The 17,837-nt window shown below is 47.1% G+C and overlaps 1 protein-coding gene across 1 annotated transcript in view; it reads right to left on the bottom strand.

The window, feature by feature from the left end:
• Positions 1-217: 217 nt before the first annotated feature.
• Positions 218-17,837, bottom strand: part of LOC138102170 (centrosome-associated protein CEP250-like) — a 33,190-nt gene continuing 15,570 nt past the window's right edge. Inside the window, exon 12 of the mRNA XM_068999904.1 lies at positions 218-3,218. The gene's annotated coding sequence lies outside the window, so the exon portion shown is untranslated. The remainder of the gene's footprint in view (positions 3,219-17,837) is intronic.

Below are 17,837 nucleotides of genomic sequence, written 5' to 3'. Positions count from 1 at the left end.
AACCACGGGAACAAACCCCACAGACCCGACTGTCCATGGGAGCCACACAACCTTCACCCTTGCACCGAGGGACGTCACAGGCAGTACTGTGGTATTTAATATTTGTTTACCACATTTTGAGCATTTAAACCCAATCTTATTAAGTCCACGGGACTTCTTCTGATGGATTTTTGTCCAGGATGGACATAACAGGAGTTCCTGTAACTGTCCTGCACTCGCTGGTATGGGGAGGAGCCTCAGGTGTTAACGGCTCCTCTAATTCTCTTGCTTCACACTCAATTACCTCTTCCTGAACCGGCCCAGAGGGCAAGAACTCATATGGTTCAGGAAGTACAGCTAGACACTCCGCAGTGTTACCCCGACAGATACCAACTTTGTGAACAAGATTGGAGTTTATAAACTCCAAAGAAACAAGATCGAACCTTTCCTCCTCTAACACAAGGGGTGATGGAATTCTGGCGTCTCTGACCGACAGATCTAAAGGGTCAGTTTTGGTGGCCGTTGACATGTACCGCAATGCCATAGATTGTACCATTGTCAGACCAGGGTTGGTGTTTGGTCAAAATCAAAAGAGGGTTGTCAAAAGTCCGCAGATGGAACCCTCAACCAACCTGCAGACTGTGTCCAACTAAAGCCTGTGGACAAGGCTTTGGGCTACAGCAAATGGCTGCGCCAGCAAATTTGTTTCTGCGATTCGTGAAGCTACCACTGGGTGGCGAGTCCAGCAATAGGGAGGGGAAGATATTACCCCCTTGCTCACACTGGGGCAGAGGTCGACTTAGTTACCCTTTCGGGCATCCAGTGGGACCATGAGACGGTGCGACCTCTGCAGCTATGCCCAGTTAGCAACTATGACCTCTTTTTGATGAGCACATATGCGCGTATATGCACCTTTTCCGGGTTAAGTAAGGGTGGCCCATCCACCCAAGTCATAATCGGTAAATGTCAATTGATGTTACATTGACACGTCGTGAATCCACGCCTTGTGGCGTGTGACGAGCTTAATTCTCACAGTCTGGCCTGTCAGCAGACTTGGGCACAACCAAGGCTACCAGTGTCGTGGCCCTGTACGACATGAATGCCACGTTCCTGTGTAGGCCTGGACCGTATTGGGATCCAAGCCCTGTGCCCAATGGGGTCTGGTACCCCGCCACGTCTCCACCTCTTGACGCCACTGGGTTGCGACCAGCGCGTAGCCTTCAGGGGGCAGGACGCGACGACAGGCCCAGTCTTGCCCCCATGATGGAAGACACAACCACCAAGGAACGCCTGCCCTGCAGCACAGTTGCCTGACTGCCATGCGTTTCCCCTCAAAAACACAGAGGACAGCCAAGCTGGCCCTGGCTAGCCAAGGAGTACCTCGTGCAAAAGTCCAGTAAACTGGAAGGTCCCACGAGTCATGGCAGCACTACCTTCCAATTGTGCCAGACTTTACCCAGCTATACCACCCCGTGGGTAAGGGGCTCGATGGCTCATGTCTCCAGACCCACTGGCAAGAGGTCTGGGGTTCCATGAGAATCTGCCACCCCAAGCTTTCATCACCAGAAAGATACTATCGAGTGGGGGGTGAAGCCACTCGGTAGGGTGGGAGGGTCCGTGTTCTCCCTTTATTACTGGGGCGGAGGCCAGTTCGGTTACCCAGGGCGGGGCATCCGGCTGGATCAACGAGGAGGTACGGCCTCCGCAGCTAAGCCCAGTTTGCAACTTACTCGTCCCGTCTTAAGAGAGTCATAGTTACTCCATTTACATAGTTACAGCCTTTTACCCGTGCATCATTGAATTTCTTCACCTGGAAATTCAGAGCACTGGGCAGAAATCACACAACGTCAATACCTGCCTGGGGTCACATCCACCATGAATACTTGCTTTGCCTTTACAAATATTAGCTCCTGTTTCTATAACTCATTGCTGTCGTCTCTTAGATGTGGTTCCTGAAACATTACCCACTCCTCCTGTTCAGCTCCCTTTGGTAACATTTCACGGATGTAATTGTGCCTTTTAATTCTTGCATCCTGCATGATTGGGCAGTTCCCGATGACCTGAGAGCGTGTTTCATTCTCAGCCTGGCAGTGGCTGCAGGATTTGATGTGCCTTTCTTACCTACCCTTTGCCAGAAACTTTCTGGTGGGGTAAATGTTGGCTCTCACCTGCAGTGCTGTTCCAAGCTCCCTGTGGGGTATGTGCCTCTGTAGCTCTTGATCCAGAAGTTGATGGTCCTTTCCCATTCAAAGCTGGTAACAGCCAGGCCCTGGAATACCAGTTTGGTCCATTTTGCAAATTCTACTTTTCTCCAGTTGTGAGGTTTCAGAGAGCTGGTCTTTGGAGTGGTTACCTCCCATTCTGATGTTATTTCCTCATCACCATATTTGGGTGCTTCTGTCGCTGGGTTGGGTTGCCATATTGATGGCGTCTTGTCTTTGTCTCCTGCGGCTCGTATCCATGTTTTTCATAGGCTTGTCGTATTTGTTCTTTCTTCAGAAATGTTTTGATTGTTTCATCTGCGGATTGAGCAAGTCTATTCAGTCTTTGATCTTGTACAGTTGGAATCAGTCCTATCAGCCTGGTGGTACTCAAACCTCCTTTGTGCTTGAATACAGGATGGTGTCACATGTGCTTGGTGGTAGATGCCACCATTCCTTGAAAGCTGATCATACTTGTGCGCCAAGGGACTCAAGGGACCCTGCTTTGACATCTGTGTGGTCTGCCAATTAGGTCCGTCTGGGGATGGTATAAGGTTTCAAGATTTCAATTTTCTGTAATGGTTTTAGTGGTGCCTTATTGATCATTGTAACCAATCTCCTGATTTTACAGATAGCTCCAGTTTAGATACACCAGCTCAAGGGTTAATCTGCAGGTCCAGATATTTCTCAGAATGACAGGGATCAGTCATATTGAGGATTAACTGTCCATGCTGGAGAGTCCTTGATTCTTATGTTGCTTGATATAGAAGCATTGGCACTTTCCTTCCTTTATCTGGAGACCAGTAAGTTTGCAGAAGGCCTCTAAGATTTTGGTGTTACTTTTCATACCTTCACAGGATCCACTTAATAAAGCCAAATCATTAGGAAAGGCTGTCGCTGTTTTGATGTTCCCTCCCTGGTGGTGCTCTTTGCTATAGCTTTAATTGGTTTAATGCCGAATTGAAGAAAAGTGGCGACACTGGATCTCCTCGTTTCACATCGGCTTGTGTCTGGATGGGGTCTGTCTGTTCATTCTTCCTGTCAATATACATATAGATGTTCTCATACATTTTCTTAATCAAGTTGACAGTAAGAGGCTCTACTCTCTTCTGTTTCATCCATTAGGATGTACTGACAGCTCACAGTGTCAAAGGCCTTAAGTATCAGTGAATACCACCCCCTGTCCCTGTTCCTTCTATGCATTTTGAATTAATGGTTGTAACAGTTTCAAATTCTCGGAGCATCCTGCTGCTTTTATACACCTTCTCTGCTGCTCTTATACACCCTGTTTCTAAGGATTCTGGGGCTCACCAGGTTGAATCCTCCTGGTGGACTGCATGGCCTCACCCATTTACCTCTTAGCAGTTTCACACCCTCTTGAACTCTCTCTTTGAAGTTCTTTCAACTTGCCAAGTCTGGTTGAGGGGACCAGGTCTACACATGTGCAGATAGGGGATGGAGGGCCCAGTCAGGGTGACCAGGTCTACCCGTGTCTCTCCCACTAGGCACCAAGTCTGGTTGAGGAGACCAGGTCTATCTGCCGCTTGGAAGGGAGGAAGACGAGCCTCTTCTCCACCCCAGGCACCGAGCCTGGCACCTAGCAACGGTGGAGAAGGGGCACGATGGTGGGATTACACGCTTCTGCCCCACTCAAGGCAGCCAGCTGGCTGGGCACACTGAGCATCCATCTGTCCTTCCGGTCCTGATCATGAGCGGTGCTCCACGCTGGGCCCACCCGCAGACGGGTGGGCAGGCAGCTATCGCGAGCCCACCAAGGCGCTGGTGGCGCTGCGGTATCACTTCATCTAGGCAGGATTCGGACTTAGAGGTGTTCAGTCATAAGCCCGCAGATGGTAGCCTCACGCCAGTGGCTCCTCAGCCAAGCGCACGCACCAGGGGTCTGAACCTGCGGTTCCTCCTGTACTGAACAGGATTTCTATTGCAACAACACATCATCAGTAGGGTAAAACTAACCTGTCTCACGACGGTCTAAACCCAGCTCATGTTCCCTAGTAGCGGGTGATCAATCCAACGCTTGGTGAATTCTGCTTCACAATGATAGGAAGAGCCGACATCGAAGGATCAAAAAGCAACGTTGCTATGAACGCTTGGCTGCCACAAGCCAGTTATACCTGTGGTAACTTTTCTGACACCTCCTGCTTAAAACCCAAAAAGCCAGAAAGATTGTGAGGCCCTGCTTTCACGGTCTGTACTCGTACTGAAAATCAAGATTAAGTGAGCTTTCGCCCTTCTACTCCATGGGAGGTTTCCGTCCCTGAGTTGTGCTTTGACAGGTGTACTGCCCCAGTCAAACTCCTCACCTGCCGCTGTCCCCGGAGCGGGTCGTGGCCAGCACGCACCGGCCTCTTGGTGCCAGAAGAGAGAGCTCCCCTTGGGGCTTGCCACCCCTGCCTCTCAGGGTCAGTGAAAAAATGATCAGAGTAGTGGTATTTCACCAAGGGCTGAGACACCAGCCGGCAGGTCTCCCTGCACCACCGAGTCTGTGCCTGGTCTCCCACTTATTCTACACCTCTCATGTCTCTTCAAAGTGCCAGACTGGAGTCAAGCTCAACAGGGTCTTCTTTCCCCATTGATTCCGCCAAGCCCATTCCCTTGGCTGTGGTTTTGCTGGATAGTAGGTAGGGACAGTGGGAATCTCGTTCATCCATTCATGCGCGTCACTAATTAGATGACGAGGCATTTGGCTATTTACTAAACATATACAATTATACATTTCTTTTCCAGGTTAAGTAAAGGTGGACCATCCACCTAGTCCAAATTGGTAAATTTTTTCCAAGTATGAGCAGTGGGCGACACAGTATTGTGCAGAAGAATCATATTGTTCCCACATGTCCAACCCACTGTCCAGCGATGCCGAGCAGCCATATTTTATTTTCAATCAACAGAAACAATCAAACGAGCTCTGCTCGCAAACATATGAACGATATCAACGGAGGAGAGGAGTTCTCTGGATGCTAGGGCCTGGGCAGTCTTCTCTCACCTCATCTTAGAGAGACCTAGGGCCAATAGCACCTCAGAATTCTTTCCATACCACTTGCCTCATGCTCCTATAGGAAAGCCTACTATTTCAGTATCTGCTGCATTGGTAAGGTCTTCAATTTGTCTGAGAAGGTGCTGATATTTCTTAGCCTTCTCATTAGCAGCATCTCTCAGAGATGAGTTAGAGTGGTCATATTTAACCGTCACGTCCACAACAAATGCCTTATCCCCTTTAACAAAGATAAAATCTGGCTTATAAAGTTCATTATCATTGTCTCTTATGTGCGGTTCCTGGAATACAGTCCAATTTCCCTTCTTAGCCTCGCAGCTAAGCATCTCACAGATGGAATTATGTCTTTTGTTCCTGGCCTCTTGGGTAATTGGACAGTTCCCAGTAATATGGGCGGATGTTTCATAATCAGCGCCACAATGTCTGCAAGTTTTCACACAGTCATCTTACCTACCCCTGGCCAGGAATTCTCTTGTGGGCTAGACTTTAGCTCTTAGTTGTAGCGCGGTTATCAATCTCCTGTGAGGTATGTCTCTATACCGTGTTGTCCACTAGTTACTGATGTGTAGATACAAAAATGCTGCTAGCAAGGATTTTCTTGCTATTTTCTAAGTCCGTGAGAGACTTTTCTCTCTCACAGAAGAGGTAGCAGAGTATGTAAACAACCAAGCCACCTGCAACCTTGAAAAGTCTTGTTTATGGTATAGTAGAAAAATATTTTGACAATGGATGTTTTAGGATTTTAGCCAATCACCCCCAAGGGGTGGCTGGTCCTTTGTCCAATTAGACTATGAAGAAAAAAGTCTCTAAAAGAGTTTGTGAAATAATTCAATAAATCAATCTTGCTGCACAATTCCTGCCTGCTGGATCTTCTCTCCTCCTCCTCCCTATGGCTGTGGGACATGGTGATATACCCTAGGGCCCAGGCCTGCGGTAATATTTGGTGCTGCCCGACGTGATCTGCACTCTGTGACATGTCCTGCTGCTGCGAGCCAAGACGAATTTCTCTAGAGGTATGCTGTTCCCCTTCCCCCCCTGGACCGGGAGGTCCAACGTGACTGAGAAATGGCGAACAGCGGCTCACAAACCGACACTGTGGTAATGGTCTGGAAAGGTGTGTTTAGTATAAGGCACACCTCCATTTCTGAGAACTCAGTTTGGGAAATATTAGATTGGGCTACCGTAAAAGGGATTTCCATGGACAGAGATACTGCCCTGGGCTTTGCCTTATGGCAGGAACTTGGCTGTGCTCTCGGACACGAGCTCCCGTCTGGGGAGCCAGCAGTGTTAGAATTATACAAAAGCTGGCATTCGTTATTTATTCTGCTGACAGACCTTGATGGTAGCAGCAGAGCTGGCTCGCCTGTTTTGGTGATGAGTGACGGAGGAATGTCCGAGGGGGACCCCGCTGACTGAGCTTAGCCAAAGTGCCCCTCTCCGTCCATCTCTGTTCGCTCCCAGTGTCTCAGAGTTGCCTTTGCCTGATGATTCCTCGTCAGGCAGTGAGGCAGATGAGGTTCTGGCCCCAGGTCATCAGGCGGCTGTAGCTGCGCGGCGAAGAAAAAGGCTGTGCCAGTCTCGCCCCTGGACCTTTCAGGACTGCACAGTAACAGTGCGTCCAACCCACTACAATCACTTCTTAGACTCAGTTAAGATGCAAGCATTGGAGGAGGGTGACTGGAGGTTATTGGAAACACTCGGAATGCCAAACAGATTTGTGGATTCTGGGGGTAACTGGGGAGCTGTTACACTTCATCCATAGGCTGTGCCAGAAGTTCAGGATGGTAGTGACTCCCCAAAAGGGGAGATCAAAGCTTTCCCAGTGTATAAGGCTCTCCCAAATTCTGGCGAGCGTAATAAGCATGAGGTAATTGCTTGGAAAGTTGCCCGGGACCTGCAATCCAAGGTGGCACAATATGGGCTAGGTTCTGCTGAGGTTATGCAGATAATAACGGTGATAAATACAGATTTGCTTTCTCCATTTGATATCAGACACTGAGGTCAAATTCTATTTCAACCTGTACAATTTACAGTTTTTGAGAAAACCTGGAGAAAGCTGGCTAACAAGGCTGCATTAGGGAATATGCAGCTCCCTGCTGCCGATCCTAGACAGACAGCAGGAATGGATGCTTTGATGGGGACTGGTCCCTTCTCTGATCCCAGTCTACAGGGTACCTTGTCCTCTAGCATCCTGCAGCAAGCTCAACAGGTCGGCATGGCTGCCCTGTTGAAAAACCATAGAGTTGTCTGAGCCTAGAAAGCGATATGCTGAAATAGTTCAAGGGAAATCAGAGTCATTCCTCTCTTTTGTAGAGAAAGTCGCTGCTTCTCTCGAGAAGCAGGTTGAGGATGACGGGTTAAGACAGTTGTTGTTAAGGCAGTTAGTGAGAGATAACGCAAACGAGGAGTGCAGAAAAATCATAGATGCCTTACCAGGGGATCCTGAGGTAACAGACATGGTTGAAGCCTGTGCTAAAGTGGGATCTGGGAACCAGAAAAGGTCTGCTTTGGCTGCGTTCCTGCAGCCTGTTCACACATCTTCTGATAGTGAACCAAAGCCACCAAAACAGGCGAAAAAACGGAAGCGGCCTAAGCCGAGCCAAAAAGAGAACACACTGATCCCCAGTGCAAGAGGTGTGGCAGGCCAGGGCATCGCTCGGACTATTGTAGATCCCGGACTCATGCTGATGGTCGGCCTTTGTCGGGAAACTTCCGCCGGGGTGCAAGGAGGGGGAATTGCTCTCCGATGCAGTCACTCCCCCAGAGAGTGGCACAGGTACAGGCACAGGCCTACCCAGCCACCCTAGAGACAGCACCCAGGGATCAGACGGGTTTGACATCCACACCGCAGCCGCAGTCGTCTTAGATGCTAGCGGTATTTATAAGGTTCCCTTGGATGCATATGGACCCTTAGCCCAGGGATCCAGTGTGATGCTGGTGGGAAAACCTGACATTGCCCATCTAGGAATCTTAGTGCACTCAGGAGTTACAGATGCTGACTTTAAAGGTCAGATTTGCGCTATGGTCTCCACTCAAAAACCCCCTGTAACTATTCCTGAAAAGACCTGCCTTGCTAAAATTAGTGCCTTTTAAGTCCTGTGTCCCCAGGATAGAGCAACCAACTCACGAAGATAACAGCAGTGGATCTACAGGACTTCTGCAGGCCTTCTGGACTGCAGGTATCTCTGACCAAAGGCCACAGCTGACATGTACCCTGATCCTGCTGAACACCCATCTGCCCTGGACTCAGCTTCGAGGTTTGATTGATACGGGTGCTGATGTAACTATCATCTCCTTCTCTGCGTGGCCTCCCTCATGGCCTTTAGCCCCGGTGGGATCGGCCATCGCAGGATTAGGAGGAACCACACAGAGCTATTGAAGCGAACGGCCTGTGGTGGTGAAGGACTCAGAGGGGCACCCAGCTATGATTAGGCCTTATGTTGCTACCACTTCCTTTAACCTTTGGGGACGGGACGTGTTGGCAGCTTGGGGCGTATGGATTGGGACAAATTTTTAGCAGGGGTCACTGTGCGTAAGGGCGCACAGTATCCTACACTGCCTTTGTGGTGGTTCATTAACACACCAATCCAAGTCAGACTCTGCTCAGTTAGTTGAATTAAGGGCTGTTATGATGGCTTTTCAACGATTCTCACAGGAACCTTTGAATTTGGTTACTGAAGCCGACTAGAAAAAGCTTTGTATACAACTAATCACCTTATAGTACCACAAAATTCAAATAATCCTGTTATTCTGAATCATTTTCTCTCATTGCAGTCTGCAGGCAAGAGACAACTGCCCCGGGCAAAGGTCTGGGTGCGTAATTTACTCACTAACCAGTGGGAAGGCCCTCATGAGCTTATCGTTTGGGGTCGTGGGTATGCTTGTGTTTACACAGATACTGGGATACAGTGGCTACCTTCAAAATGCATTCGCCCTGACCTACGGCACCAGAGGCAGAACAGGCAGCCTCCAAATGATGGCCAGAAGGCCAACAATGCAAATTGCAACCAGAATGAAGATCATCAGCCTAATGACTCTTCTGATGATGACCAAGATGTCAACCATCAGGCAGATGGTCCTTCTACAAGCAGAGACTGGGATGGTCCTTCCACAAGCAGAGACTGAACTTTAAATTTCTTGTTATGGAGTCAGATAGTTAAAGCCTTAAGGACAAAATAAAAATTAATAACTGATGTAGATTTCTATTTAGGATTAATAGTGGAGTTGTTATCTTATAAAACAAAAAGGGGGAATTGTAGATACAAAACTGCTGCTAGCAAGGATTTTCTTGTTATTTCCAAGTCCATGAGAGACTTTTCTCTCTCACAGAAGAGGTAGCAGAGTATGTAAACAACCAAGCCACCTGCAACCTTGAAAAGTCTTGTTTATGGTATAGTAGAAAAATATTTTGACAATGGATGTTTTAGGATTTTAGCCAATCACCCCAAGGGGTGGCTGATCCTTTGTCCAATTAGACTATGAAGAAAAAAGTCTCTAAAAGAGTTTGTAAAATAATTCAATAAATCAATCTTGCTGCACAATTCCTGCCTGCTGGATCTTCTCTCCTCCTCCTCCCTATGGCTGCGGGACACAGTGATATACCCTAGGGCCCAGGCCTGTGGTAATACTGATGTTATCATTCTAAAAGTTCTCAGTACCATGGCCTTGGGTTACCATTAGTTTCCACTTATTAAATTCATGTTTCTGCCAATAGCAAGGTCTTGGATAGCGGATCTTTGGAAGGGCAACCTCCCGTTCAGGTGCATCTTCACCCTCACCAAAGAATCCTTCCAGTAATGGAATAGGCTCCCAAATTGGTGGGATATTCTCTTTATCACCCCCCAGCTCGTATCCACAGTTTCTCATATATGAATTCCAGGTGTTCCCCTGTTAGGAACATTGTCAAAACCTCATCGGAAGACTGGATCAGTCTATGCAATCTCCATGCTTGTATACTTGGAAGAAGTGCTGCGGCTTTGTCAAGATGGATGTAACAGCACACACTTGTTGTAATCCAAAGCTGTAAAAGTTTTTTATTTTCTCTACCGCTATTCTGATAGCTCTTCACAATTGCTGTGGCTTGAGATTGGCTGCTTAGCAAACAATGACAAGGCTGTCTAACAAGCAATGACCATTCAAGCAGTAAGACAATTAGCTATACAAGCAAAGGTATAGTTGTTACATATTATCCACAAGTTTTTCCTTGTACACTCTTAATGTCCCATAACAAGAACATCCTCTCCTTGTGTCCCAAACATCTTCTCTCATTGATTATCTTCTTGGCTTTCTCTGTAGGTTTCATTGAAGCTGCAAAATTTCACTGTAAAATTCTCACGGGTAAATTCTGACTGATTTCAGGTCTGACCCTGTGAGGCCCCCCAGACCAGCTGTTGGCCTCATCAAAGTGCCACCAACTTGAGGAAACCCAGACCACCATCTTTACAACCCGAGTACAAGATAGCATCACAGATGTTTGGTGCAAGATGAAGACATTCCTTGACAGAAGATTGAATTAACAAGTCAGGGGATTCGAGGAGCCCAACTTTTACTTCAGTGTGGTCGGCAAGGTATACCAACCTCTGGATGCTATAAGTTTTCAGTATATTGATTTTCTGAAGAGGCTTTAGTAGTGCGTCACCAATCCGATGGAGCCAATCTTCTGGTTTTTTGGATAAACCTGTATCTGCTATGCCAGTCCAGGGATCAATCTGTAAACTGAGATATTTCTCAGAGTGACCGGGGTCGATCATATTAGGGGGGGTGCCATTTATCACCCACACTGGACAGTCATTGATGGTATAAGTAGAGTCTTTAGTTGGCTTGATGTAAAAGCCGTGACACTTCCCCCCCCTGTGTCTTGAGACCAGTTAGATGGCAAAAGGTCTCTAGGATCTTAATGTTCGTACACATGCCTTCCCAGGAGTCACTCAATAACACTAAATAAATCATCCACAAAGGCCATGGGGGTAATTTTGAAACTTCCTTGATGATAACCTTCACCAAGATTCTCCAATTTACATAATAGGGTGTCATGCACCATGTTGAATAACAAGGGTGACATTGGATCACCCTGTTTGATACCAGGAAGGATCTTAATAGGATTCGTCTTTTCCTTTTTGGTGTCGATCTACATGAAGATACTCTCGTACATTTTGCCAACAAGATGTTTAATGTGGGGGTCAACCCCTCTCTGCATCAGACTCATGATAATAGGCTGATGACATACAGTGTCAAAAGAATCACAGAATCACCAGGCTGGAAGAGGCCTTCAAGATCAACCGAGTCCAACACATGCCCTAACACCACCTCAACTAAACCATAGCACTCAGTGCCACATCCAATCTTTTTTTAAACACATCCAGGGATGGTGACTCCACCACCTCCCCAGGCAGATGATTCCAGTACTTTATCACTCTTTCAGTAAAAAACTTTTTCCTGACATCCAACCTAAATTTCCCTTGGCACAGCTTAAGACTGTGTCCTCTTGTTCTGTCAGTTGTTGCCTCGAAAAAGAGACCAACCACCTCCTGACTACAATCACCTTTCAGGTGGTTTTGGAGAGTGATAAGGTCACCTCTGAGTCTTCTTTTCTCCAGGCTAAACAACCCCAGCTCTCTCAGTCATTCCTCACAGGGCTCATGTTCTAAGCCCTTCACCAGCCTTGTTGCCCTCCTTTGACATGTTCAAGCGTCTCAACATCCTTCCTGGACTGAGGGGCCCAGAACTGGAAACAGCACTCGAGGTGCGGCCTCACCAGTGCCAGGGAAGAATGACTTCCCTGGTCCTGCTGGCCACACTATTCCTGATACAGGCCAGGATGCCATTGGCCTTCTTGGCCACCAGGGCACACTGCTGGCTCATGTTCAGTTGGCTGTCGACCAGTACTCTCAGGTCCCTTTCTGCCTGGGCACTGTCCAGCCGCACTGTCCAGCCACACTGTTCCCAGCCTATAGCATTGCTGGGGGTTATTGTGGCCAAAATGCAGGACTCGGCACTTGGACTTGCTAAACTTCATCTTATTGGACTCTGCCCATCTATCCAACCATTCCAGGTCTCTTTGCAGAGCCCTCCTACCTTCCAACAGATTGACACACGCTCCCAGCCTAGTGTCATCTGCAAATTTACTAATGGTAGACACAATACCCTCATCCATGTCATCAATAAAAATATTAAATAAAACTGGCCCCAGCACAGATCCCTGAGGGACACTGCTAGTGACTGGCCACCAACTGGGTGCAGCACCATTCACCACCACTCTCTGGGCCCGGCCATCCAGCCAGTTCTTAACCCAGCGAAGAGTGCACCTGTCCAAGCCATGGGCTGCCAGCTTTTCCAGTTTACTGTGGGAGACAGTGTCAAAGGCCTTGCTGAAGTCCAAATAGACAACATCCACAGCCTTTCCCACATCCACCAGGTGGGTCACCTGGTCATAAAAGGAGATCGTAAACCCATGCTGGCTGGGTCTGATTCCCCGGCCATCCTGTAGGTGCTGTGTGATGGCACTCAAAAGAAACTGTTCCATTACCTTACCGGGTACCGAGGTCAGACTGACTGGCCTATAATTTCCAGGATCCTCCTTCCCACCCTTCTTGTGAATGGGCATCACACTGGCCAGCTTCCAGTCATCTTGAACCTCACCAGTGAGCCAGGACTGTTGATAAATGATGGAGAGTGGCATAGCAAGCTCATCTGCCAGCTCCCTCATCACCTTGGGATGGATCCCATCTGGTCCCATAGATTTACGAACATCCAAGCGGCTCAGCGGTTCTCTGACTGCTAATAACAGGGGGGCCATTCTGCTCCCTGACACCATCTACCAGCCCAGGAATTCAGTTGTCCTGAGGACAAACCGTCTTTCCGCTAAAGACTGAGGCAAAGAAGGTGTTAAACACCTCCGCCTTCTTCCCATCTGCGGTCACTAAATTCCCTCCCACAGCCAGTAGAGAACTGAGGTTGTTCTTACCCTTCCTTTTGCCATTAATATATTTGTAAAAACATCTTTTATTATCCTTCGCAAAAGTTGCCAAATTAAGTTCTAACTGAGCATTGGCCTCTCTAATTTTTTTCTACATGTCCTACCAACCTCCTTAAATATTTCCTGAGATACCTGACCCTCCTTCCAAAGATGATACATCCTCTTTTAATTCCTTAGTTCCTTCAAAAGCTCCTTGCACTTCCAGACTGGACATTTGCCTTGTTGACTCATCATCTTTCAGCAGACGAGGACAGTCTGTTCCTGTGCCCTCAAGATCTCTGTTTTGAAGCACGCCCACCCTTCCTGGACTCCTTTGTTTAGCAATAGCTAAAAATTAGCTTTAGCAATGCCCACGAAAACAATCCCAAGCTCTTTGTGCTCCTTTTTCGCATGTTTGACAATAAGTTGTAACAACTTCAGATTCTCAGAACATCCTGCTGCATGTATAAATCCCCTTTGTCTCAGGTTTATGGGACACGCTTTGGTCAATCTTGCCATTAAAATCCTGGAGAATAACCTAAACACCGTAGAAGCAATGGTGATAGGCCTCCAGTTATTGATGTCATTAAGCCTATCCACCTTGGTAGACTCGAGGGTCAAGATGGACTGGCATTCACTCAGGGCAGCAGGAATAGTTCTGGTTACGAGCCATAAATTGAAGATCTCCATCAACAGGGAATACCTGGGATGCATTTTGACAAGACAGCCCAACGTAATCCTGTGTGGCCCAGGAGCAGAGTTCTTCCTCATCTCTTTGATATTCTTTTCCACTTTTTTTCCATAATCAGGGCCTTACAAGCAGTGTTATCTGCTTCCTTCTATGAAGGGAAGGATTCAATGCCCATGAAATTTCCTGTTGTTTCCCCATCTGAATTTAAAAGCAGAGTAGACAATGCTAGGAGGTATTTCACATTTCAGGGCTTCACTGTCATCCAAAATAATACGCGCTAACCTCCGTCTATGCAAATGAAATAGTCTCTGATATTGAAGATATTTCCCTCTTTTCTTTGCTCTCCTTTTCACCCAGTTTGTCAACATTTTGACAAATTTCACGTTTTGGGACCTTTGCAATTTCTGATCCATGGTGGCATTTGTTATCTGACATAGCATATTCAGACATCCAAAACATTCTTCAAAGATATTGTTCACCACCACCTGCAGATCTTGTTCTTCCAAAATTCTCTCAAAGGCCTTCTGGCAATTAATGAGTCTGCATGATGATAACCATTCCTTGATGGTATCACAATAATGGAGCCCTAGTGGTCCCTTTTTTGGCAATTCGGCAGAAGGGGGATGTTCTCCTCTCCCCACATTAGGATCACCTTCCATATCAGGTTGAACAGTTTTAGAAGGAACTTCTGCTAGATGTCTCTTATCACTTATGTGCTTTGCCATTTTATATGGAATATGCTCTGCAGTTAAGTTAGTGGTGTTACCATCATACTTTATCACTGATTGTCTCAGAAGAGCCTCTTCCTCCTCAGTCCACACCTCTTGGTGGGCTCCTCTAACCGATGTTTCCTTTGGATGGGGGACAGCAATTCCTTCCAGGTTCCTTACGGGAGGATACACCAGCCTCTTGTGCTGTCCCAAGCCAATCTTGGTGGAGAAAGCCCTCTGGCATACTTCACAGATCCAATCACCCTTTGGGACCACTTCCACATTTCCTTTGCACTGTGGGAAGTGGCAGCAGATACTGTGGTATTTTAGATTTTCCTTACCACATTTGAGACACTTAAGGATGATCTTTCTTTTCCTGTGGGCTCTCTTTAGATGGTCAATCAGCCCCAGCATCCAATTGAATTGGGTATCACAGCATGGACAGGATGGATTTTTGTCAGGGACAGACACCACAGGAGTTTCAACCGGTGTCACTCCCATGCTGGTCCCAGGGAGAGCTACAGATATTTCTGGCTCATCTGTATCTCCAAGATCTTTAAGTACACACTCAGTTTCACCACCCCAGGCAAGCATGGATGACAAAGCCTCATATGCCTCGGGGTACTCAGCCAGCCCCTCCCAATTTTCACCTGGTTGGATTCCTGCCTCATAGTCAATTGTGGAGTTAACAAACTCCAAACATACTAAATTGAGCTTCTCAGTTCCCAACACAGAGGGTAAAGATGGAGCAATATTGGCTGTACTGACCCTCAGATCTGAGGGGTCGGTCTGAGTGGCCATTATAAGTAGAGCACTCTGATTGATTGTACCATTGTTCCAAGCCAGATAATTAATGTAAGTCAGTCCAAGTGAGGGTAGTCGAAGTCAGCAGCTGGCCTGCACCCATGCTGCCAACTGTATCCAACATGGCCCGTAGACAAGGCTCTGGGCAACAGCAACACAGACTGTACCAACAATTTTGTTTCATCAGGATCGTGAAACGACCGCTGGGTGGCGAGTTCAAGTGATAGGGAGAGGTAACTGTTGCCCTTCTCTCAGGCGGAAGCCAACTTAGTTACCACAAAGGGTATCCAGAGGGGCCACGAGGAGGTGCAGCTTCTGCAGCTGAGCCTAGTTAGTCACCATGCCCTCATCTTAATACACATATAAAATTATAAGTTTCTTTTCCAGGTGAAATAAAGGTGGCCCATTACCTAGTCCAACATCAGAAAATTTAGATCCAAATATGGGCAGTGGGTGACACAGTATGAGCGAAAGAACAGACCCTTCCCACGTGCCCAACCCACTGTCCAAGTGATGTCAAACAGCCAAGATGCATTTTATTCAATGGGTACAATTGAACAAGCTTTGCTTGCAAACATATGTACAATATCAGCAGAGGAGAGGAGCACTCTGGATGCTAGGGCCCAGGCAGTCTTCTCTCGCCTCATCTTAGAGAGACCTAGGGCCAGTAGCAACTCAGAATTTTTATTGTGCCACTTCCGCCGTGCTCCTATGGGAAAGCCCATGACAATGTCTGCTGCATTGGTAAAGTCTCAAATCTGTTTGAGTAGGCACTGGTGTTTCTTAGCCTTCTCAACAGCAGCATCCTTCAGTGACAAGTTACAGTGCTCATATCTAACCGTCACATCAACCATGAATGCCTTTCCCTCTTTAACGAAGATCAAATCAGGTTTCTACAGTTCATTGTCATTGTCCCTTATATGCGGTTCCTGGAACACAGTCAATTCTCTCTCTTAGTTTCACAGCTAAGGGTCTCACAGATGGAGTTGTGTCTCTTAATCCTGGCCTCCTGAGAAACTGCACAGTTCCCGATTATATGGGTGGATGTCTTACAATCAGCACCGCAATGCCTGCAAGATCTAACACAGTCATCATGCCTACCCCTGGCCAGGAGCTCTTTTGGGGAGTAGACATTAGCCCTCAATTGCAACGCAGTTATCAACTTCCTGTGAGGTATGCCTCTATACCATGTTAACCATCCATTACCAACGTTGTCATTCTCAAAGTTCTCAATACTGTGGCCTTGGGCAACCAGTTGTTTTCACTTGTTAAACTCACATTCCCGCCAATTGCAAGGTCTCAGGTAGCGAACTTTAGGAAAGCCATGACACTTCTCCCTGTATTTTGAGACCAGTAGGTTCACAAAAATTCTCCAGGATCTAAACATTCACTCAGGTACCATCCCCAAGAGTCACTCAGCAGCACTAAATCATCAGTAAAGGCCATGGCAGTAATTTTCAATGCTCCTTGATGGAAACCTTCACCAGCATATTTCAATTTACATAGTAGGGGATCAAGCGCTAGGTTGAATAGCAACGGTGACATTGGATCGCCCTGTTTGACATCAGTAAGGCTCTTAATAGGGTCCATCTTTTCTTTTTTGGTGTCTATGTATGTAGTGATGTTCTTGTACATTTCACCAGCCAGATGTACCACATGGGGATCAACCCCTCTCTGAACCAGACCCCTAATAATATGCAGATGACATATGGTGTCAAAGGCTTTGGCAATGTCCATGAATACAACACCAAGCTCTTAGTGCTCCCTTTTTGTGTGTTTAATCATGAGTTGTAACAGCTTCAAATTCTTGGAACATTCTGCAGCACAAATAAATCCCCTCTCTCTGGAGTTAATGGGACATGCCTGGGTCAATCCTGCCGTTAGAATTCTGGAGAATAACCTAAGCACCGTGGAAGCAATGGTGATAGATCTCCAGCTATTGATGTCACTGAGTCTATCCGGATCAGTAGACTTCGGAATCAAGACTGTCCGTCAGTCCCTGAGTGCATTGGGGATAGTTCCACTCACAAGCCACAGGTTGAAGATCTCCATCAACAGGGAGTACTTCAACAAGGTGACCCAAACGCAATCCCATCTGGCCTGAGAGCAGAGGTCTTACTCATCTCTTTAACATACTTTTCTACTTCTTTCTCCATAATTAGGGCCTGAAAAACAGTGTTATCTGCTTCTTTATGTGGCAGGAAGGACTCAAGGCCCCTAAAATTAACTGGTGTTTCTCATCTAGATTTAAAAGTGGAATGGACAACACCAGATGGTATTTCAGGGCTTCAGTGTTACCCAAAATACTCGCGCCAGTCTCCCTCTATGCAGACAGAACAGTTTCTGAAATTGAAGATATTTTCCCCTCTTTCTAGCTCTCTTTTGCATCCAATTAGTTGTCGTTTTGGATGCTCTCTGACCATGGGATCTTCGTGACTATGGGTCCCTGGCCGCCTTTGTAACCTGGCAAAGCATACTCAGGCACTCT

The sequence above is a fragment of the Aphelocoma coerulescens genome, unplaced genomic scaffold (genome assembly GCF_041296385.1).
Source record: "Aphelocoma coerulescens isolate FSJ_1873_10779 unplaced genomic scaffold, UR_Acoe_1.0 HiC_scaffold_63, whole genome shotgun sequence".
Lineage (NCBI taxonomy): Eukaryota > Metazoa > Chordata > Aves > Passeriformes > Corvidae > Aphelocoma > Aphelocoma coerulescens.
The sequence above is the reverse complement of the archived record's forward strand: the minus strand, read 5'-3'. Positions and strand labels throughout refer to the sequence as shown.